Here is a 24540-nt window from a genome sequence, read left to right as displayed (position 1 = left end):
GTTTACACATTAGAGTAAATCTCGTCTCCTAAAAGGAGTTCGAATGTGCTCTACTATTTGTGTGTATATAATAGATGTTACTGCTTTCGCCATTAGAACTTACCTAGTCATTAGATCTCTTCTTAAAAACTACAACAATAAATGCCATCAGATTAATTACTGAATCCTGTAATGAGATACGGTGGCTTAATGACTTCCTGGAATTTTTTCCCATTTTCCTATGGTAATTAGAAAAAAATCGTACATCATTTTCCTTATTAAACACAGGGATTAACAAACGATAAAATGCTAGATATTTATAACTTTGTATATGATACATTCTGTGACAACTGATCACCTGTTACTGCAGTACCAAAACAGTGTCAGACAACATGAAAATCGGGATGCCTGAGGCTGGATTTGGCCCAAAAGCGATAGTTTGCTGAACTTTGTGGTAAGTATCTGTAGCATCTCTGATGATAGGTTTTATTCCTGATAGTGGCAATTATGTCCATTGATGTTTTCAAAATGTTTTTGGTTCCACTGGTTTATTTTTGTGACTTGGGGTTTTGTTTTGTTTGGGTTTTTTTGCTGTTTTTGTGGTTTCCTCCCTTCTCTTCATCCATGTCCAGCTTGCTCTGCATGCTTCAGTTTATTGTAGTTTTAGTGTGAATCATTTATTTGGAATCTTTCTTCTGTGCCAATATAAGCATCTAATGCTATAAATATCCCTGTAAGCATGGCTTTACCTGCACCTAACAATTGGATATGTGGGATTTTTTGAACTCCAAAACATTTAAAAAAATTTTTTTTTCCTGTTTATTTATTTTTGAGAGAGAGGGAGAGACAGAGCTTGAGCAGGGGAGGAGCAGAGAGGGGGAGACACAGAATCCAAAGCAGGCTCCAGGCTCTGAACTGTCAGCACAGAGCCCAACAGGGGGCGCAAACTCACATACGGCGAGATCATGACCTGAGCTGAAGTCGGACGCTCAACCGACGGAGCCACCCAGGCGCCCCATGAAGTTCCAAACATTTTTAAAGGCCGTTTTTCATTACATTTATGACCAATGAATCCTTTAGAAGTGTACCATGTCATTATCTACTGTTTGGGGGTTAAGTGTCCTATTATTGATCTCTACTTCCAAAATGGTCAAGGAACTTTTCCTTCTTCAATCCTTTAAAAATTTGAGACCTATCATATGCTTCAGAATATCACCTATCTTGATATTCTCTGGGAATTTGAGAATAGGGTTTTCTCTTTGGCCTATTAGTCCATAAATGTTATGTAAGTGGAGTTGTTTGATGGGGTTCTTCCTATCTGTGTCTTTATCTAATAAAGCAAAGTATACAAATTCTAACCAGAGAGTTTAGTTCTCCTTTATATTTCTACCTGATTCTCTATTTTCAAGCATATTTTGAGCATGTATAGTTAGTATTTAACTTATTGGCAACTGAATACTTTAAAAAATGTTCCTCCTTATCATTTCTCCTTCTGAAGTGCTGTTTTCCACCTCCTGTTTAAAATGTAATTTGGTCTCCCCTGTGGGTTTATCAGCTAGATTTGGTTTCATTACCATTGTTTTCTCTAAGTTTAGAATATACATCATCTTCAATTATATAGCACTTCACATATAGGTGAAGAGCCTTACAACTTGGGATTTCTGTTTATCCCTAAGTTCTATGCTACATCCATGTAGGTTAGAAACCTGTAGACCGCTCGAGCGCTTAATTTTAAAGGGAGTTGTTAAAGCACTTTAAGAAAGCAAAGAAAGAAAATGGAGGTTTTTGTAAAAGTAAATACAGGATCTTGCAAAACAAGTAATATATTAACTTCAGAGGAGGCGTGGTTCCTGTTAACTGCTGGTGAAAACTCAGCAGAGTCAAGGATTCAAACAGTGCCCATGCACTAGACAAGATGAAGGTCACAGACACTGGCAGAAGGCTTTCAACAGAGGTGAGAATAAGGCCTTTCGGCATGGACTACGACACCAACAAAAAAGATGAATACCCGAAGTACAGACAACTTCTAAGTTTTGTTACTAAGGCAAACAGGCAATTTCTCAACATTTAGGAGCAATGTAGGCATATTTTTGCACATACCTGTAGCCGTTCCTATCTTGTCCTGTTTTATTTACTTAATTATGATACCATGTTCAACTGCTCCTTGTTTTAAGAGCTTAGATCTTGTTCAATATATATTGAAAAAAGTAGATTTAATGAATTCTTTTATCTGAACAGTATTCTGATTTAGGATTGTGTGGCGTCTCTACTGTGTTTCTTACTCAATTTTTCTTCTTCATTTGCTATTTATCAACATTGATGCAATAAACATCCTTCTACATGTCATTTTGTTAGATTTACATATAGAACTAAAGTAGCTGAATCCTGTTATATGTATTTTATCAGATTTTGCCAATTTTTCCTGTAAAGTGCCCATAATAATTTTCATCTCCACCCATAATAGGGCAGTCCATTTTCCCCTCACCCTCACCACTTCTGTCAGTCTTAGATTTTTGCCAATAAACTCCATCTCATTGTTTTCTTTTGAGTTTCTGCAAATAGCAGTTTCTAAACATACAGCTAGGTTGAAGACCATTCCATATATACTGACCATTTTTGCTTCCCTCTCAACAAATTCCTATGCAGATACTTTACCTACCTTTGAAAGGTTCTTTTTTTTTTTTTTTTTCATAGTGACTGGCATCAATTTTATGTTCACACACAAATTTTGCCTCTTCTATCCATTTACCTAGAAAATGATCACATGAAGGCTATTTCTCTTTATGCAATCAACCTTAAGATAGGGAGCAGGCCCCTTAAATATGCTTCCCTCTGCAGGCCCCCGGTGGCTCAGTCATTTGAGCATCCGACTTTGGCTAAGGTCATGATCTCATAATTCATGCATTCAAGCTCCACAGTGGGCTCTTTGCCATCTCCCTCTTTCTCTCTCTGCCCCTGGATCACATGCTCTTTCTCAAAAATAAACATTTGTATCATATCATAGATGTATATGCTTCCCCCTCTTTGACTACACCTACTAAGTGCCAAGCAAGGTGCCTCAAGTCCTAGTCTCCTGAGCTTCACATTATCTGCTGCTCAGGGAATTGTTCTGTCTCCCTGTTCAAAATGCCTCCCCCTTGGGGCACCTGAGTGGCTCAGTCGGTTAAGCGTCCGACTTCAGCTCAGGTCATGATCTCGCAGTTTGTGGGTTCAAGCCCCACATCAGGCTCTGTACTGACAGCTCAGAACTTGGAGCCTGCTTCAGATTTTGTGTCTCCCTCTCTGTCTGCCCCTACCCCACTCACACTCAGTTTCTCCCTGTCTCTCAAAAATGAATAAATTTTTTTTAAAAAATAAAAAAAATGCCTCCCCCTTTTTCTTAGATGCCCAGCTCTGTGCCCTGGCTCACAGTGATGAAGGGAATGCTCAAGTACCAAGCAGCCAGACTGGTCCCTCGGCAGTGCCTGAGTTCATCTCCCTGTCAGGTGCTCCTAAGGCCTCTTCTGCTTCTAGGATCTACGACCTCCAGGCATAGATCTCCCTCTGTGTGTCTGCCATCATTTGGCAATTACTCCCCAGTAAGCTCTCAACATCTGTAACATGCTACCATTTCACTCTTCAGTATCATCTTACAGCTTTCACTCTTCAAGAATTCCTCATTTTCTGCTCCTCTGAGAATTCTTCCCCCCACATCCCATCACAACTACTTGTGTTATCATTGCATAGGTTATTTATATAGTTTGGGAGTAGGAGAACCAATTTTCAAGCTTAGAAAACACTGGTTGGTCCTAGCCCTCACCATTTCAGAACATCCTGGAGGGGAGAAACAGTCTCATCAGTTTTACTACAAGGAACACTGGCTTCTGAAATCTCTAAGAAATCACAGGCACCCTTTATTTGCTTTGTAAGAAAAGGGACTAATCCATGAAAAGATCAGACAAAAGCCATCAAGCGTATTTCCTTATATCACCATCAACTTTTGGATTAGTAAATCCCAGGCCATACCCTGTAAGACAGCTAAAATAACTGCAAATTCATTAATTCCTTAGAATTAGAAATTAGAAATTAACATTTAGAAATTAACAATGCTTACATTAGATTACTGAATTGGCACTTTAAATAAGGTCGTAAAATTTAAAAAGGAAAAAGTACTTTCAATTAAAGTAGGTAACTTTTAATGTCTACACATCTGTACTATGTGTTTTGCTTTCTTTTCCTTCTCAGCTCATAGAGTTAAGATGCTTTCTCAACAGCTGATATCGGTACAAGTTATGGACCACTGTAAAAAAGGGCCAACTAAACATATGTAACAAGAATTTTGAGATAAAGATTTCTCTAAGTAAGAGCTACTAACCTTCCACACTCCTACCCACCCGCTAAATGGATCGGAGTTGTTCAAATATTTGGGGAACCCTGTGGGGGTGGGGGAGGCAGAATAAAATCAGTGGAAGGAATCTCGGAGGTTTTGAGCATACACTGAGGCAACTAGTCCATGTGCCAGGCCTAGGCTAGGCCATTGCTCCTCTTTCATGGAGAGAGTAAGTTCACGTTGAAAAATCACATATCCCAAGGTCAGCCAGCCAAAACCATGTGTTTTAAGCTGAGGGGGACACAGTCTAGTCTAAGGATGGATGCTAGCAGTTTATACAGATCTCAGTAAGAAACAGAGGCTGGTAGGCAAGCTACGATGAGTATACAACCACCTGGAGAGCGGGGAAAAAAAAATAAAAGGAAGCTTTAAAAACACATACGCAGGCCAAATACCAAAAATAAGTCCATTTCTGATAGTATCAGGGTCAGATTTATAACTCCCCAGGTTGAGAAACTATCCCACATGGATACTGAGCCTGTATTTTCAAGCCTCGTAGCCCCATCCACCGAAAACACACAACTTATGTGATTTTACATACAAGTTAATCGATTCCTTCTATCCTTCCACTGCTACTTCCCACCAAAGAATCTTCTTCAGGAAACAGTTACCAAATTCACAGTGCCTGGAAAGAAGTACTTTAAAGAATTTCTATCTCCATGTACTTGAAAACAGACCCATGTTACAAATTGTTTCCCAAGGGGATGGGTTCAAGATGGTGGAGCAGCATGGAAACTCTCAGCTTGTCTCATTCCTGAAACGTAGCTAGATCAGCACCAGAACACTTTGCACACCTAGGAAATTGATCTGAGGATTAACAACAATCTGCGTAACTTGAGCCGTAGAACTCGGCAAAAAGATAAAGTTTAATTTTTTTAAATAGTAAGATTAATTTAAAAAATTTAAAAAATCATGTGTTTTATTTTTATTTTTATCCTATTTCAAGTTCATTTTATTCTATACATTTTTTTAGTTTTTAAATTTTTTCTTACCTTGATTTCTTTTTCTTTCTCTATTTTCTCTATGCCATCAAGCTTCTCTCAACAAGGAAACCAAAACACAACTAGGATCTAGCTTCCTTTATTTGATTTTTTGTTTTGTTTTAAACTTTTTAATTTTAATTATTTTATTATTTTTTCCTCCTCCAAAAGGACAAAAAGAAGGAATTCACCCCAAAAGAAAGAACAGAAAGAAATGACACCCAGGGGCTTCATCAACACTAATAACATCAAGATGTTTCAACTAGAATTTAGAACCATGATAAAGAGAATACTGGAGGTTGAAAAAAGCATAAAATCCCTTTCTGCCGAGATTAAAAAAGTAAAATCTAGTCAAAATCCAATTAAAAAGGCTATAACCAAGATTGAATATTGAATGGATGCCATGGGGGCAAAAACAGACAAAGCTGAGCAGCAAATCACCAAGACAGAAGACAAAATTATAGAAAATAAAGCAGAAAAATAAGGAAGCAAAAGGCACAAGAGCATGATACAAGACTTCAAGAACTGAGTGATTTATTAAAAAGGAGTAGCATCCAAATCATAGGAGTCCCAGAAGATGTAGAAGGAGATAAAAGAGGCCCAAGAGTTATTTAAGCAAATTACAGTGGAAAACTTTCCTATCCTGGGGAAGGGCAGAGACATCAAAACCCAAGAAGCACAAAAAACTTCCAATAGATTCAACAACAATTTACCATTACCAAGGCATACCATAGTCAAATTCACAAAATACACAGAATTCACAAAACACACAGATCCTTAAGAAAGGATCAAGGGGAAAAAAGACCTTAACCTTGAAGGGAGGACAGATCAGGTTCGCAGCAGACCTATCCAAAGAAACTTGACAGGCCAGAAAGGAGTGGCAGGATATACTCAAAGTGCTGAATTGGAAGAATATGCAGCCAAGAACATTATCCAGCAAGGCTGTCATTCAAAATAGAAGGAAAAAGAAAAAGTTTCCCAGACAAACAAAAATTAAAGGAGTTTGTGACCACTAAACCAACCTTGCAAGAAATTTTAAGGGGGACTCCCCTGAAGGGAAAAAGACAAAACAAAACAAAACCAAGAAACAAAAGACCAAAAGCAACAAAAACTAGAAAGGACCAGAGAACACCACCAGAAATTTCAACTCTACAGGCAATGTAATGGCAATCAATTCCTATCCCTCAGTACTCACTCTAAAGATCAATGGACTAAATGCTCCCATCAAAAGACATAAGGTATCAGAATGGATACAGAAACAAGAGCCATCAATATGTTTACAAGAGACTCATTTTAGACCTAAAGACACCTTCAGATTGAAAATAAGGGGACAGAGAACCATCTATCATGCTATTGGTCACCAAAAGAAAGCCGAGGTAGCCATACTTATATCAGGCAATCCAGACCTTAAAATAAAGACTAATAAGAGATGAAGAAGGTCATCATATCATAATTAAGGGGTCTATTCACCAAGAAGACCTCACAATTGTTGACATTTATGCTCCAAAAGTGTAATCACCCAAATATATAAATCAATTAATCACAAACATAAAGAAACTCATTGATACTAATACCATAATCATAGGCGATTTCAACACCCTATTTACAGCAATGGACAGATAATCTAAGCAGAAAATCAACAAGGAAACAGTAACTTGGAATGACACACTATGGACTTAAATATATTCAGAACATTTCATCCTAAAGCAGTACAATACACATTCTTCTGGAGTGCACATGGAACATTCCCCAGAATAAATCACTTCCTGGGACACAAATCAGCTCTCAACAAGTACAAAAAGATCGAGATCATACCATGCAGATTTTCCGACCACAATACTATGAAACTCGAAATCAACCCCACACACACACAGACACACACACACACACACACACACACACACACACACACACACACAATGTGGAAAGGTAAATACTTGGAAACTAAAGAACATCCTACTCAAGAATGAATGGGCCAACCAAGAAGTTAAAGAGGAAGTTAAAAAGTACATGGAAGCCAATTATAATGGTAACAGTGATAACACCACAACCCAAAACCTCTGGGATGCAGCAAAGGCAGTCCTAAGAGGGAAGCATATAGCCACCAGGTCTTCCTAAAAAAAGGAAGAAAGGTCTCAGATACACAACTTTAAGGTGTAAGGTTAAGAGCTTTTAAGGTTTAAGGTTAAGGTGTAAGGTTAAAAAGAACAGCAAATAAATCCCAATACCAGCAGAAGACTGGAAATAAAGATTATAGCAGAAAGCAACGCTATGGGGGAGGGGGAGGAGCCACACAGAACAGATCAACAAAACTAGAAGCTGGTTCTTTGAAAAAATTAGCAAAATTGATAAATCCATAGCCTTATAAAAAAGTAAAGAACACAAATAAGTAAAATCATGAATTAAAAAGGAAAAAATCACAACCAACCCTGCACAAATATAACAATGAGAAGAGAAATTATAAGCAATTATATGTCAACAAATTGGGCCATCTGGAAGAAATGGACAAATTCCTAGAAACATAGAAACTACCAAAACTGGAACAGGAAGCAATAGATAATTTGAACAGACTCATATCCAGTAAAAAAGTGAATCAGTAATAAAAAAAAATCTCCCAAAAATGAGAGTCCAGGGCCGGATGGCTTTCCAAGGGAATTCTATCAAACATTTAAAGTAGAGTTAACACCTACTATTCTAAAACTGTTCCAAAAGATACAAATGGAAGGAAAAGTTCCAAACTCATTCTATGAGGCTGGCATTACCTGGATTCTAAAACCAAACACCCCGTTAAAAGGAAAACTACACACCAATTTCCCTTATGAACATGGATGCAGTAATTCAGAACAAGACACTAGCCAACTGGATGCAATAATATATTAAAAGAATTATTCACCACAATCAAGTGAGATTTATTTCTGCGAAGCAGGGCTGGCTCAGTTGCTGCAAATCAATGTGATACATCACATTAATACAAGAAAGAATAAGAATCACATGATCCTCTCAATACATGCAGAGAAAGCATTTGACAAAATACAGCATCCTTTCTTGATAAAAACCTTCAAGAAAGTAGGGATACCCTACATTGGAAATCCTAGCCTCAGCAATCAGACAACACAGACAAATAAAAGCCATCCAAATCACTAAGTAGGAATTCAACTCTCACTCTTCCCAGATGACAGGATACTGTAGGTGGAAAACCCAAAAACTCCACCAGGAAACTGCTAGAATGGATATATGAATTCAGCCAGGTTTGCAGGGTATAAAAAGACCAACGTACAGAAATTGGTTACATTTCTTTACACCAATAATGAAGTGACAGAAAAAGAAATCAAGGAATCAGTCCCATTTACAGTTGCACCAAATCCCCTAAAACACCTAGGAATAAATCTAAGCAAAGAGGTGAAGAATCTATTACACTGAAAACTACAGAAAGCTTATGAAAGAAATTGAAGACGACACTGAAAAACTGGAAAAACATTCCATGCTAATGAATTAGAACAAATATTTTAAGATATTGATACTACCCAAAGCAATCTACATATTCAATGCACCCCCTATTGAAGTAATACCATCATTCTTCACAGAGCTAGAAGAAACAATCCTAAAGTTTGTATGGAATCAGAAAAGACCCTGAATAGCCACAGCAATCCTGAAAAAGAAAACCAAAGCTGGAAGCATCACAATTCCAGACTTCAAGCTCTATACAAAACTATAATCACCCAGACAGTGTGGTACTGGCACAGAAACAGACACAGAGATCAATGGAACAGAATAGAGAACCCAAAAATGGACCCACAAACATGACCAACTAATCTTGGACCAATCAGATAATCATTTCCAATAGAAAAAAAAGGCAGTCTCTTCAGCAAATGGTGTTGGGAACACTAGACAGTGACATGCACAAGAACGAACCTGGACCACTTTCTCACACCGCAAACAAAAATAAACTCAAAACAGATGAAAGACCTCCATGTAAGACAGGAAGCCATCAAAATCCTCAAGGAGAAAGCACGCAAAAACCTCTTTGATCTTGCCCCCAGCAATTTCTTACTCAACACGTCTTCAGAGGCAAGGGAAACAAAAGCAGAAATGAACTCCTGGGACCTTGTCAAAATAAAAAGCTTCTGCACAGCCAAGGAAACAATCAGCAAAACAAAAAGTCAACTGACAGAATGGGAGAAGATATTTGCAAACAACCTATCAGATAAAGGGTTAGTATCCAAAAATCTATGAAGTACTTATCAAACTCAACCCCCCAAAAACAAATAATCCAGTGAAGAAATGGGCAAAAGACATGAAGAAACACTTCTCCAAAGAAGACATCCAGATGGCCAACCGACACATGAAAAAATGCTCAACACCACTCATCATCAGGGAAATACAAATCAAAACCACAAGGAGATCCCACCTCACACGTGTCAGAAGGGCTAAAATTAACAACCCTGGCAGCAAAAGACAGTGAGGATGCAAACAAAGAGCAATACTTTTCACTGCTGGTGGGAATGCCGACTGGTGTAGCCATTCTGGAAAACAGTATGGAAGTTCCTCAAAAAAATGAAAATACAAGTACCCTATGAACGAGCAATTACACTACTAGGTATTTATCCAAAGGATACAGGAGTACTATTTCGAAGGGGCACGTGCACCCAAATGTTTATAGCAGCACTATCGAGGAGCACCTGGGTGGCTCAGTCTGTTGAGTATCCGACTTCAGCTCAGGTCATGATCTCACGGTTCTTGAGTTTGAGTCCCGTGTTGGGCTCTGTGCTGACAGCTCAAAACCTGGAGCCTGCTTCAGCTTCTGTGTCTCCCTCTCTCTGCCCCTCCCCTACTCTCCCCTTTGTCTCACTGTCTCTCAAAAATAAATAAAAGTAAAATATATATATATGTATATACATTTACATACATATAATGTGTGTGTGTGTGTGTATGTATATATATATATATATATATATATATATATATATATATATATATATAGCATCACTATCAATAGTAGCCCAAGTATGGAAAGAGCCCAAATGTCCATCAATGGGTGAATGGATACAGATATAGATATAGATATAGATATAGATATAGATATAGATATACACACACACACATACATACATACACACACACAATGGAGTATTACTTGGCAATCAAAAAGAATGAAATCTTGCCATTTGCAACTATGTGGATGGAACTAGAGGGTATTATGCTAAGCAAAATAAGTTAGCTAGAGAAAGACAGATATTCTATGATTTCACTCATGTCGAACTTAAAGCAGATGAACATAGGGAAAGGATGCAAAAATAAGGTAACAGTGAGACAAACCATAAGAAACTATTAAACACAAAACAAACTGAGGGTTGCTGGTGGGGTGTGAAGAGAGTTGATGGGCATTGAGGAGGGCACTTGCTGAGATGAGCACTGGGTGTTATACGTAAGTGATGAATCAGTAAATTCTATTCCTAAAATCAGTATTACACTGTATGTTAAGTAACTTGAACGTAAATAATATAAATAGATTTTTTTTTAATATTTTATCATTTATTTTGAGAGTGAGAGAGACAGAGCACCTGCAGGGGAGGGGCAGAGAGAGAGGGAGACACAGAATCCAAAGTAGGCTCCAGGCTCTGAGCTGGCAGCACAAAGCCTGAGGCGGGGCTCGAACTGTGAACTACCAGATCATGACCTGAGCTGATGTTGGGCACTTAACCGACTGAGTCACCCCAGGTGCCCCAATAAAAAAAATAATTTAAAAAAAGTAAAAAAAAAAAAAATATTTCCTCTAGACTTCCTTTTATTATTACAAACAACTTAAAAATAGGTTTCTCAAATATAGCGTTTTTCTCCATAAATCATCTATTATTATACCCATTACAAAAGCACTTTTTCAAATTGAATACTTATTACCAAAGTGATGGAACCTGCATGGTTTTCCATTTCAAAATCATTAGTCGGAAAATATTCAGCTCTCAAGTACTTTGCAAGGCAGCAAAAAATCTGTATACTGAGATACACTGAACAGTTCTTCCTACAAGGTAGTTGTTTCTATAATTAACTTGTGCTTTCTAAAATGAAGTGGAATGTGTTAATCTTAAGTTTCGCTCTTCTAAACATAAACCATCCCACCTTTTCCTGCTTAAGTCCTAGATGGCCTGAAAGTTGTAAATGCGCTTATGAGATTGTAAAAAAGAAAAGCTGTTCCTTGTTTCTAGCTGTGCTTAAAACACAGACTTGATGTTTTTCCTGTTAGGAATTATGAGTTTGCCCTGGGTCATTCGTTGCCTGGTTCAGCTGGACCCCTTGTACCCAACAGCACGTATTTTAAAAATGAATAGCTAAAGGCAATATGGTTGTTATGCCACTGGTTGTCTGATAGAGAAAAAAGAAACCCTTCCCTCTGAAGCTACGACTAGGATGACAGAGGGGGGAACGGAATAGTCACAAATCCCAAAGAAACCTAAGAATAAAGGGTCCTAATAGCGAGCAACCTCAGAGAAATCCGATCAGGAACATAGTCTTAGGTTCAGGGCGACTCTAGGGACTCCTGCAGAGAATCTGTAGATCTTCACCAGCGTCATCCAACATCCCCCTAGCAGATTCCTATGGCTGCTGCCACAAACTTCCACAAACGCAGACTCTTAAGACAACAAAAAATGAGTTAACTTACCGCCAAAAGTCTCATGTCAAGGTGCATGGCAGGGAAGAATTCCCTTCCCGTGTTTCTCAGTGTCTAGAGGCTGCCTGCATGTCTCGGCTGATAACCCCGCCTTTAAAGCACCCGAAACTCCTAATTCCACCACCAAGATACCTACTAGCGCTCTGGGCCCTTTTATAAGTCCCTCCCTTTTATAAGTACCCAGGGTTATTTGAGCCACCTGGACAATCTAGGCTAATCTCCCCATCTGAAGATCCTTAACTTGATCACCCTGGCCAGCTTCTTTTTAGGGTGCAGTGTATTCACAGATTCTGGGATTGGGGAGCAGACGTCTTTAGGGGCTATTGTTAAGCCTACCATCTCGAAGTTACACTTAGCGGGACGTGTCTGCTTGAAATCAGCTGGGGGCTTACACAAGAAAGACGGGACACGGAGACCTTCTGGTGACTCTGAACAGCAGCTGAGATGGAGGCGTAGCAGGGCCTATTTGATTTGTGTATCTTCTCACAAATCAAAACATGAGTGAGAGAGAACAGTGATTAAGAAGGATAGAACTAAAGAGCTTGCTTTTATGGTCACAGTCAGAAATCCATACATACGTTTGTGTAACGCTTTCCATATGCCAACCACTGCGGTAGGCACGTGATACACGCCACCTCGTTTGACACATCCCTGGGTGTCCTCAGTGACCAGAGCCACATGTCATCCCTGCTGCACGTGAAGCCTCACCCCCGATGCTGCAGGAGATGGAGGAACCCTGGGAGGAGCCCCACCTCACTTGACTCAGAAAACCTGTGCCCCTGCTCCAGCCCACCTGCCCCGCAGGCTGTGGGGAAAATAGTTACCGAGAAGGGGAAAGAACTCTCTCCACCTGACTCTTCTTTCTCCTTCATTGCTCTGAGTCTCAAAAGAAAAACCTGTTTGCTTCTTCTAGAAGATTTGAGGACAGCAATCATCCAGGTCAACTTTTCACTTAGGAGCATTTCCTACCACAGGTTTTTCCTGAAAAACCTTGTCTCCTATCACTGATGACTTTGACCTTTCAGCGTCTTTAAGTCCCCTCCTCCGGGAAACTGCCTTTGCCACCCTATGTGACTCTGATAGTTCTTTCGGTTGTTGGTTTCATTTGTTTATTTGAACACACTTCATTGAAATATAACTGATATAAAGGGCTTCCATGAAAGAGTGCATTTCAGTAAGTCTTGATAAAGGTATACACTGATGGGAACACCACCCAAATCAAGATACAGAATATTTCCATCACTTCAAAAATTCCTTCCTGCACCTTCCCAGTCGATCCTCCTCCAGCCCTAGTCCCAGGCAGCACTCACCTGTTTTCTGTCAGGGTAGATTGTATGAGGCTTTTCTTGAGTTTAATGCAAATAAAATCATACAGTACATACCCTGTTAGGCCTGGCTTCTTTCACTCAGTTTAATGTTTTTTGACATCCATGTCGTGGCATTCTTCAGTAATTACTTCATTTGTAGTGCTGAGTCATGGTCATCCACAGTTGCATTTTCAAGAATTTAGAGCACATTGATACGAAGGGTACTGGACTTCATAGAATTTATTTAAAAAAAATTTTTTTTCAACGTTTTTTATTTATTTTTGGGACAGAGAGAGACAGAGCATGAACGGGGGAGGGGCAGAGAGAGAGGGAGACACAGAATCGGAAACAGGCTCCAGGCTCCGAGCCATCAGCCCAGAGCCTGATGCGGGGCTCGAACTCACGGACCGCGAGATCGTGACCTGGCTGCAGTCGGACGCTTAACCGACTGCGCCACCCAGGTGCCCCTGGACTTCATAGAATTTAGAGCACATTGATACGAAGGGTACTGGACTTCATAGCATGGGCTGTGAAGAACGAAAGAGAAAGCTTGCTATAAACTCACAGCATGGTACCCACAGAATCTAGCAAAAAAACTATCAGGTTTGCATAAAGCATTTTGTCGTGTAGATAATTATTTTATTGAAAACACATCATCTCCTCACGTAATAAGGTATAGAATTCCATATAGTAGTAAGACTCCTGCCAAGCAAAGGGTAGTTTTAAAAATTGCTTAGCGTGAGTTTCCTTTGGCATTTTCATTTGGCACTTTTAAAATAAAACAGAAACAGTTTATCCTCTGATATTTGCAGGGCCATTACAGTACACTCTAAATATAATTTAGGGATTAAAACCTGTAACATTTATTCAAAAGATCAGATATATACATACATATTCAGAGATTTAATCATTTGCTTATGCTGGAAATGACAATTTAATGGGTTGAGATGTGCCTGATATTATTTGTTGATACTCAGCATATTTCACACCATCCTACACTCTGCTGCGTGTGAGGCATCAATCCTGAACGCTTGACTTGCAAATCCCTCTTGCCAGGAAGGTTGTGGACAGATACCACCAGGAATCTGTGGCTTTAGGAAAGTGGAAGCGATCATTCTCAAGTTGCAGCTGCAGGCAGGTGCATGGGTGTCCACAAGGTGTTGAGTTGGGATTACCTTGCGCATTTGGGATGCCCTGTTGAGACTGCTCTACTGTAGTCCAATCACACTTAAGACCAGTGAAGAGTGGCTTTCCTACAACCTGTGGGCTCCCCTAATGTTTTTCACTTCTCAGACTTTTCCAATGGTTTTATTATCCTTTGACTTCCTGCGTGAAAAGCGTTACTGTTAGCAGAAGGCAGCAAAGTCATGGCATCCTAACATCTAAAAGGGGGGAAAAAAGATAATCTGCAAAAGTTTAGCTTTCCTTTAACTCATTGGATAGGTGAAGGTCGTAACATAACTAAGGCAATTGAATACCAAAGAATAATAAGTCCCTAAAAGAAGAGGTACTCGAAGAAAGTCTCCCTTCGATAGAGCAGCAGGACAAGAAGAGGTGGCTGCGATAGAGGTGGGCAAGAAGAAATCGGCTAAAACTGCAAAGGCTGAGTGTGGTGAGCATATCAGTTGAGAAGGTCGCCTGGGAGTCCTACACACAAAAAGGATTTCACACTCCCCGACATCTCTTCCTCACGCTCCTGCATCATTTGCTCACTTATAAGACTGGGGTCAGGACAGAGGACCCGTGAGAGCCACCACTGAGGAAAGACACTTTTCTTATACAACTTTCAGAACCCCAACATCAACCTCCAACTAAAGAACGTTTGACTATGGTTTAAAGGCTCAGGTAGGACCAGTGGAACGTCCTCTCTCTATCAGGGGCCAACTGAATGTCAAAACCACGTTTCTCAGGGAATTTCAAATGAAAAGCAACAACCAAAGACTCAAAAAACCAGTGAAGATTTTCATTGTATCTCTACTTAATTTCCTGTTAGCCTTTGTTTAAGGCAAATGTATCTTCAAGAATGACAGTGTAATGTCATTAGGCAACCATGTGAGGACTCTAATTGTTCCAATGTTTTATCTTTGCAGGTGCAAACTAACACAACCTCTGGTACCTGACATAAAGCTATCTATTTGAAAAATGTGTTGTTTCTACCAAGCAAGAAAGATGTACCTTACTTTTCACTTGATTAGAAAAGAAGTAAGTACTCAGTCTTGCCTGAGCATTAAGTCATCCTCATCACTGTAATGGACTAACCTTGACCAACGTGATATCAGTTTGGACAGGGCACTATTTTGTCAGATTGGTCGCAGATTGATTAGGTCTGCTGATCTGCAAGTAATGATTATCTGACGCTATTTAACAAGTAATGCTCTTATCAGAGAGGTAAAATAAATGGAAATCAAAGGACAACCAACTTAGTGAAGGTTCTGTGAGTCTCCTTGTCTGCAGTAGGTTGAAATTGTCTCTCCGAGGACAGAAACAAATGATAAAAACGAGTGTTTTGCAATTTTCAGCTCTAAGAAAGAGACACAACTTCCTGGACTGTGGAAGTTATGTAACACAGCACAGTGGACTAATATGACCCATTTACCAAAGGAACCATAAGGCTACCAAGAATCTGTTGGCCAAGAACATGAGCAAGTTGAGGACACTGCAAACAACTAAGCCACTTGAGCTCTAGGAACCAGATTGGTGATGCTCCAAGTGCCAATATGGTTGGCATGTGGAGCCTCTGGAAGATCTGATATGACAAACACTGCAATTTGAGGAAGGCAGGCTCTATTCTACCAATAAAGATTCACCTTTGATGACAGTTTCTGGCTTAATGGTGCACACAAGATGCAGAATGCTTGACCGAGTCACTCAGTGACCTTGTGATCTGACCTGCCTATCAGAAACGACATATAGAGGAGGAGCCAAGATGGCGGAACAGCATGGAAGTTTTTTGTGTGTCTCAAGTACATGAAATACAGTCAGACCAACACTAAATCATCCTACACACCTAGAAAACTGATAGGAGGATTAGCACAACAATCTGCACAACTTGAACCACAGAATTCAGCAGGTACTGACGCAGAGAGGTGAATTTGGGGAGCAAGAAGCCGTGGAGGGTAGGGAACGGCTTTTGCGGGCACAGAGAGGACAGAGACTGGGGAGGCGGGGAGAATATGGGAAAAGCACCCTTCCCCAAAAGCAGCTGGAGAGAAAGTGGAAAATTGGAAACAGCCACAGGGACTAAACTAAAAAGGGAGAAAGGAGAAAGGAGGGGTTTAAATTCCATTAAGACTGTGAACAATGGGAGTGCAAAGGCTGCGACTCCACAGCTCCATACCTGGCGGTGCTCTGGTGGGAAGGGCGAATCCCCAGGAACAGAGTGGGGTCCGGGAGGTTCTTGGGCCACATAGGGAAAAGCAGTTCGACTTCTGGAAGGACATTTGGTAGATTGTTGAAGCCACCTGGTCCCAGCAGAACGCAGAAAATGGCCACATTCGCTGGTGCTGGAATAAGGTCATGGAGGGTGAAGCCTGGTGCCAGGTGTGTGTTGGGAATTTCCATAATCCCTGAGATGCTGCTACTACACTGTCTCGCAAACATTTTCTGGGTGCAGGCTGGCACCTGGCCACAGTCTCAAGGCACGGCAGCAGCAGGGTCCAGCGGGTGGTCCTGGGTGCAGCCAACATTCGACCAACGCTCATTCAGCCACTGCTCGGTGAGACCCTCCTGCAGAGGAGAGAAAGGAGGCAAAGCCACAGTCCTTCGGAAGTAAGGGGCGAGGGAAAACAGCTGCATCTGAAACAAACTCGGTAGAGAGGTACTGCCTGGGGCCTGGTCGCGGAGAGTGGAAAAGCGGGAAGTGGACTAGAGCTGAAGACAAGAGGACGGGTGCGTGATTGCTGACCCGGGAGAACAGACGGGTAGCTCCGCGGAGGCAGGGTCACCGCTCCCGCGCGTGCGCAGAAGTACCTCCAAGCTCTGCAACAATCCACCCCAGCAGGCTAGCAGCACCATCTAGTGGAGAGAGGAGCCATTACACTGAGCCCCGCCCAACTGGCCAACTTTGCTCTTCAAGAACACAAGTCTCACCACCGGCCTAGTTTACGGGCTATAAAGCGCTACATAGACTGACTTCTAGGGGAAAACAAAGTAATTTCAGTCCTACTTCAATCTGTTAGGTCCATCTATTCGATTTTCTTTCTTTTTTTTCTTTTTCTCTTTTGCACTCCTTTTCTTTTTTCTTGATTAAAGAGAAAAAATTCATTTTTATTTTCAATTTTTATTAAAAATATTTTTCTTTAATTTTTACTATATTTTTTCCTTTTGTGTAAATTTTTTCAAATTCTATTTTACTTCCATCATTTTATTTTAGTCTACTTCAGTGTATTCACCTTTTCAAAATTTTCAAACAATTTCCTTTTTCTTTTTTCTCTTTTTCGTTTCTTTTCTTTTTCTTGAATGCAGAAAAAGAAAAACTTCATTTTTACTTTCAATTTCTATTAAAAATATCTTTAAATATTTTTACTATATTTTTTGCTTTTATGTAAATTTTTTCAAATTCTATTTTACTTCCATCTTTTTATTTTAGTCTACTACAGTGTATTCACTTTTTCAATTTTCAAACGATTTCCTTTCTTTTTCTTTTGTTAAATCTTTTTTCTCTTTTTCGTTTCTTTTCTTTTTTCGTGAATACAGAAAGATAAAAAATTCATATTTATTTTTAATTTTTATTAAAAATATTTTCCTTTAATTTTTTTTCTACTATATTCTTTACTTTTGTGTATATTTTTTCAAATTCGATTTTACCCCCATCATCTCATTTTAGTCTACTTCAGTGTATTCATTTTTTCAAATTTTCAAATGATTTCCTTCTTTTTCCCCCTCCCTTTTTTTTCTCTAATCTGTCAAACCACTTTCAACACCCAGACCAAAACACACCTAGGATCTAGCACCATCTATTTGATTTGTGTGTTTGTTTTTTTTTCAATTTTTAATTTTATTTTTTATTTTAATTTTTTTAATTTCAATTTTTCTACCTGATTAATTCCTTTTCTCCCTTCAAAATAACAAAAACGAAGGAGTTCATCCCAAAAGAAAGCATGAAGAGACAACAGCCAGGGATTTAACCAACACAGATAAAAGCAAGATGTCTGAACAAGAATTTAGAATCATGATAATAAGAATACTAGCTGGAGTCAAAAATATATTAGAATCCCTTTCTGCAGAGATAAAAGAAGTAAAAAAATAGCCAGAATGAAATCAAAAATGCTATAACTGAGCTGCAATCATGGAGGGATACAGCGGCGGAAAGGATGGATGAGGCAGAACAGAGAATCAGTGATATAGAGGACAAACTTATAGAGAATAATGAAGCAGCAAAAAAAGAGGGAGATTAAGGCAAAAGAGCACGATTTAAGAATTAGAGAAATCAGTGACTCATAAAGGAACAACATCAGAATCATATGGGTCCCGGAAGAGGAAGAGAGAGAAATTGGGGTAGAAGGGTTATGTGAGCAAATCATAGCAAAAAACTTTCCTAACCTGGGGAAAGACACAGACATCAAAATCCAGGAAGGGCAGAGGACGCCCATTAGATTCAACAAAAACCGACCATCAAAAAGGCATATCATAGTCAAATTCACAAAATACTCAGGCAAGGAGAGAATCATGAAAGCAGCAAGGGAAAAAAAGTCCCTAACATACAAGCAAAGACAGATCAGGTTGGCAGCAGACCTATCCACAGAAACCTGGCAGGCCAGAAAGGAGTGGTGGGATATATTCAGTGTTCTGAATCAGAAAAATATGCAGCCAAGAATTCTTTATCCAGCAAGGCTTTCATTCAAAATAGGAGAGATAAAAAAGTTTCCCAGACAAACAAAAATTAAAGGAGTTTGTGACCACTAAACCAGCCCTGCAAGAAATTTTAAAGGGGACTCTCTGAGAGGAGAAAAGATGAAAAAATATAGATAGATAGATAGATAGATAGATAATACCAAAAGCAACAAAGACTAAAAAGGACCAGAGAACACCGCCAGAAACTCCAACTCTACAAGCATCATAATGGCAATAAATTCATATCTTTCAGTACTCACTCTAAACATCAATGGACTAAATGCAACAATCAAAACACATAGGGTAACAGAATGGATAAGAAAACAAGATCCATCTATATGCTGGTTACAAGAGACGCACTTTAGACCTAAAGACACCTTCAGATTGAAAATCAGGGGATGGAGAACCATCTATCATACTAATGATCAATAAAAGAAAGCCGGAGTAGCCATACTTATATCAGACAATCTAGACTTTAAAATAAAGACTGTATCAAGAGAGGCAGAAGGGCATTATATCGTAATCAAGGGGTCTATAGACCAAGAAGACCTAACAGTTGTAAACATTTACGTGCCAAACGTGAGAGTGCCGGAAGCCGAGCTATCTAACCAGCCTGATGGCAGGGCCCAGAGAGTGGACGGATTGGGACTGCAGGGTGGCCCCCCCGACAGTAAAGCTTCAGTAAATCCAGGCCTTCCTAAAAGAAAAAGCCGCTTTTATGTAATTTGGCCTTAATAAAAGTACCTGGGGAATTGTCTGTTGGGGACTTGCCCTCGACAGGCCCCCTACAAAAAGAACCATTGGGAAAAGAAATAAGGTTCCGCAAGGAAACTGTGCGGCCCTAGATTTAGCCCTTGCCAACCCCTATAAAGACTCTTCTACCTAAAGGAAGGATAGCCTCATACATTTCCCAGTCAAGGAAGGAACAAATGGATTTGAAAGCCCCACTCAGGTAACTAAGGAGTGTATCTATGGGCACAGGTTACTCCAACCCCTAGACCCACTTGGCCCCCAGAAGGCATTCCAGATGATGATTGAACCTAGTTGGTTAAGGGACGGTATGGTTCATTAGTTCCTAGGTGCATTGTCTCTCTGAGAATATATAAGGTGTGGGTTTCTAAGGCCCTCTTGGCTCCCTCCTAGAACCTCAGACCAAGGTGAACACTTCTGTTCTTCAAAACCATGAATGGTTCAGGGAAACAACTAAGAGGTCATGTCCCTGTAACTGTTCCACTTGAGGTGTTGAGAGATAAATGACCTTTCATGAAAACAGCAAAGCAAATGCTTTATAGATTATAGATAAAGGTAGATACATAATAAAAACATTGAAAGAAATTAATCAATAAGCAAAGGGCAGGAGGGAACATTACAAGGAAACAATCATGTTATTCTTTAATGGGTGATTACACAACGGAACAATTTTAGAATTGGGTAATGCCAGAAAACTTAGATGACGCATGCTATAAGGAAATCGCTAGCAAATATAATGCCACGTTTGCCACAATAAAGCGGCCAGCTCAACACACTGCTGTTGTTTGTGTCCATTTTTATTTTTGTTTTATTTTATTTTCACTTTTTCACCGACACCGTTCATCCTTCGGGAACCCCTGGACCTGCTGGAACTGGACTTCGGCATGAGAGCATCCAAATATGTAAGTCAATTCATCACAATCATAAAGAAACTCATTGATAGCAATACCATAATAGGAGGAAACTTCAACACCCCACTCACAGCAATGGACAGATCATCTAATCAAAAAATCAACAAGGAAACAATGGCTTTGAATGACACACTGGACCAGATGGACTTAACAGATACATTCAGAACATTTCATTCTAAAGCAGCAGAATATACATTCTTCTCCAGTGCACATGGAACGTTCTCCAGAACAAACCATATACTGGGACACAAATCAGCCCTACGTAAGTACAAAAAGATCGAGATCATACCATGCATATTTTCAGATCGCAATGCTAAAAAACTCGAAATTAACCACAAGGAAAAATTTGGAAAGGTAACAAATACTTGGAGACTGAAGAACATCCTACTAAAGAATGAATGGGCTAACCAAGCAGTTAAAGAGGAAATTAAAAAGTATATGGAAGTCAATGAACATGATAACACCACAATCCAAAACCTCTGGGACACAGCAAAGGCGGTCATAAGGGGAAAGTATATAACAATCCAGGCCTTCCTAAAGAAGGAAGAAAGATCTCAGATATACAACCTGACCTTATGCCTTAAGGATGTAGAAAAAGAACAGCAAATAAAACCCCAAACCAGCAGAAGACAGGAAATAACAAAGATTAGAACAGAAATTAATGCTATCAAAACCAAAAAAACAGTAGAACAGATCAATGAAACCAGAAGCTGGTTCTTTGAAAGAATTAACAAAATTGAAAAACCACTAGCCAGTTTGATCAAAAAGAAAAAGCAAAGGACCCAGATAAATAAAATCAAGAATGAAAGAGGAGAGATCACAACCAACACAACAGAAATAAAAACAATAAGAGAATATTATGAGCAATTATATGCCAATAAAATGGGTAATCTGGAAGAAATGGACGAATTCCTAGAAACATATACACAACCAAAACTGAAACAGGAGGAAATAGAAAATTTGAATAGACCCATAACCAGTAAGGAAATCAAATTAGTAATCAAAAATCTGCCAAAAAACAAGAGTCCAGGGCCAGATGGCTTTCCAGGGGAATTCTACCAAACATTTAAGGAAGAGTTAACACTTATTCCTTGAAACTGTTCCAAAAACCAGAAATGGAAGGAAAACTTCCAAATCCTTTCTATGAAGCCAGCATTACCTTGATTCCAAAACCAAACAGAGACCTCACTAAAAAGGAGAACTATAGACCAATTTCCCTGATGAACATGGATGCAAAAATCCTCAACAAGATATTAGTCAACCAGATCCAACAATACATTAAAAAAAATTATTCACCACGACTAAGCGGGATTTATACCTGAGATGCAGGGCTGGTTCAATGTCCACAAAACAACTAACGTGATTCATCACATCAATAAAAGAAAGGACAAGAACCATATGATCCTCTCAAAAGATGCAGAGAAAGCATTTGACAAAATACAGCATCCTTTCTTGATAAAAACCCTCAAGAAAGTAGGGATAGAAAGAGCATACCTCCAGATCATAAAAGCCATATATGAACAACCCAACACTAATATCATCTTCAATGGGGAAAAACTGAGAGCTTTCCCCCTAAGGTCAGGAACAAGACAGGGATGTCCACTCTGGCCACTCTTATTCAACCTAGTATTGGAAGTCTTAGCCTCTGCAATCAGACAACACAAAGAAATAAAAGGCATCCAAATCGGCCAGGAGGAGGTCAAACTTTCACTCTTCGCAGATGACATGATACTCTATATGGAAAACCCAAAAGATTCCACCAAAAAAAAACTGCTAGAATTGATTCATGAATTCAGCAAAGTTGCAGGATATAAAATCAATGCACAGAAATCGGTTGCATTCCTATACACCAACAATGAAGCAACAGAAAGAGAAATCAAAGAAATGCTCTCATTTACAGTTCCACAACAAAAGATAAAATACCTAGGAATAAATGTAACCAAAGAGGTAAAATATCTATACACTGAAACCTATAGAAAAATTATGAAAGAAATTGAAGAAGACTCAAAAAAATGGAAAAAGATTCCATGCTCTTGGATAGGAAGAACAAATATTGTTAAAATGTTGATACTACCCAAAGCAATCTACATATTCAATGCAATCCCTATCAAAGTAACACCAGCATTCTTCACAGAGCTAGAACAAATAATCCTAAAATTGGTATGGAACCAGAAAAGACCCCGAATAGCCAAAGAGATCTTGAAAAAGAAAACCAAAGCAGAAGCCATCACAAGCCCAGACTTCAAGCTATACTACAAAGCTGTAATCATCCAGACAGTATGGTACTGCCACAAGAACAGACACTCAGATCAGTGGAACAGAATAGAGAACCCAGAAAGGGACCCACAAACGTATGGCCAACTAATCTTTGACAAAGCAGGAAAGAATATCCAATGGAACAAAGACAGTCTCTTCAGCACGTAGTGCTGGGAAAACTGGACAGCAACATGCAGAAGAATGAACCTGGACCACTTTATTACACCATACACAAAAATAAACTCAAGATGGATGAAAGATCTAAATGTAAGACAGGAAGCCATCAAAATCCTCAAGGAGAAAGCAGACACAAACCTCTTTGACCTTGGCCACAGCAATTTCTTACTCAACACATCTCCAGAGGCAAGGAAAACAAAAGCAAAACTAATTACTGGAACCTCATCAAAATAAAAAGCTTCTGCACAGAGAAGGAAACAATCAGCAAAACTAAAAGACAACTGACAAAATGGGAGAAGATATTCACAAATGACATATCAGGTAAAGAGTTAGTATCCAAAATCTATAAAGAACTTATCAAACTCAACACTCAAAAAACAAATAATCCAGTGAAGAAATGGACAAAAGACATGAAGAGACACTTCTCCAAGGAAGACATCCAGATGGTGAATAGACACATGAAAAAATGCTCAACATCACTCGTCATCAGGGAAATACAAACCAAAACCACAATGAGATAGCACCTTACATCTGTAATAATGGCTAACATTAACACCTCAAGCAACAACAGATGTTGGCGAGGATGTGAAGAAAGAGGATCTCTTTTGCACTGTGGGTGGGAATGCAAACTGATGTAGCCACTCTGTAAAACAGTATGGAGGTTCCTCAAAACATAAAAATAGAACTACCCTATGACCCAGCAATTGCACTGGGTCTTATCCAAGGGTTACAGGTATTATCCAAGGATACAGGTATGCTCTTTTGAAGAAACACATGCACCCAAATGTTTATTGCAGCACTATTGACAATAGCCAAAGTATGGAAAGAGCTCAAATGTCCTTCGATGGATGAATGGATAAAGAAGAAGTGGGATATATAGACAGTGAAGTATTACTCTGTAATCAAAAAGAATGAAATCTTACCATTTGCAACTATGTGGATGGAACTAGAGGGTATTATGCTAGGTGTAATTAGTCAGAAAAGGACAAATATCATATGACTTCACTCATATGAGGACTTTAAGAGACCAAAGTGATGAACATAAGGGAAGGGAAGCAAAAATAATATAAAAACAGGGAGGGGGACAAAACATAAGAGACTTTTAAATATGGAGAACAAATGGAGGGTACTGGAAGGATTGTGGGAGGGGGAATGGGCTAAATGGGTAAGGGCATTAAGGAATCTACTTCTGAAATCATTGTTGCACTATATGCTAACTAACTTGGATGTAAATTTAAAAAATAAATTAATTAAATAAATACATACATACATGCACACATACATACATACATACACACACACAATAATAATA

Source organism: Panthera pardus, unplaced genomic scaffold, assembly GCF_024362965.1.
Source record: "Panthera pardus isolate Hobbes unplaced genomic scaffold, ASM2436296v1 HiC_scaffold_13, whole genome shotgun sequence".
In the NCBI taxonomy this organism is placed as follows: Eukaryota; Metazoa; Chordata; class Mammalia; order Carnivora; family Felidae; genus Panthera; species Panthera pardus.
The sequence above is the reverse complement of the archived record's forward strand: the minus strand, read 5'-3'. Positions refer to the sequence as shown.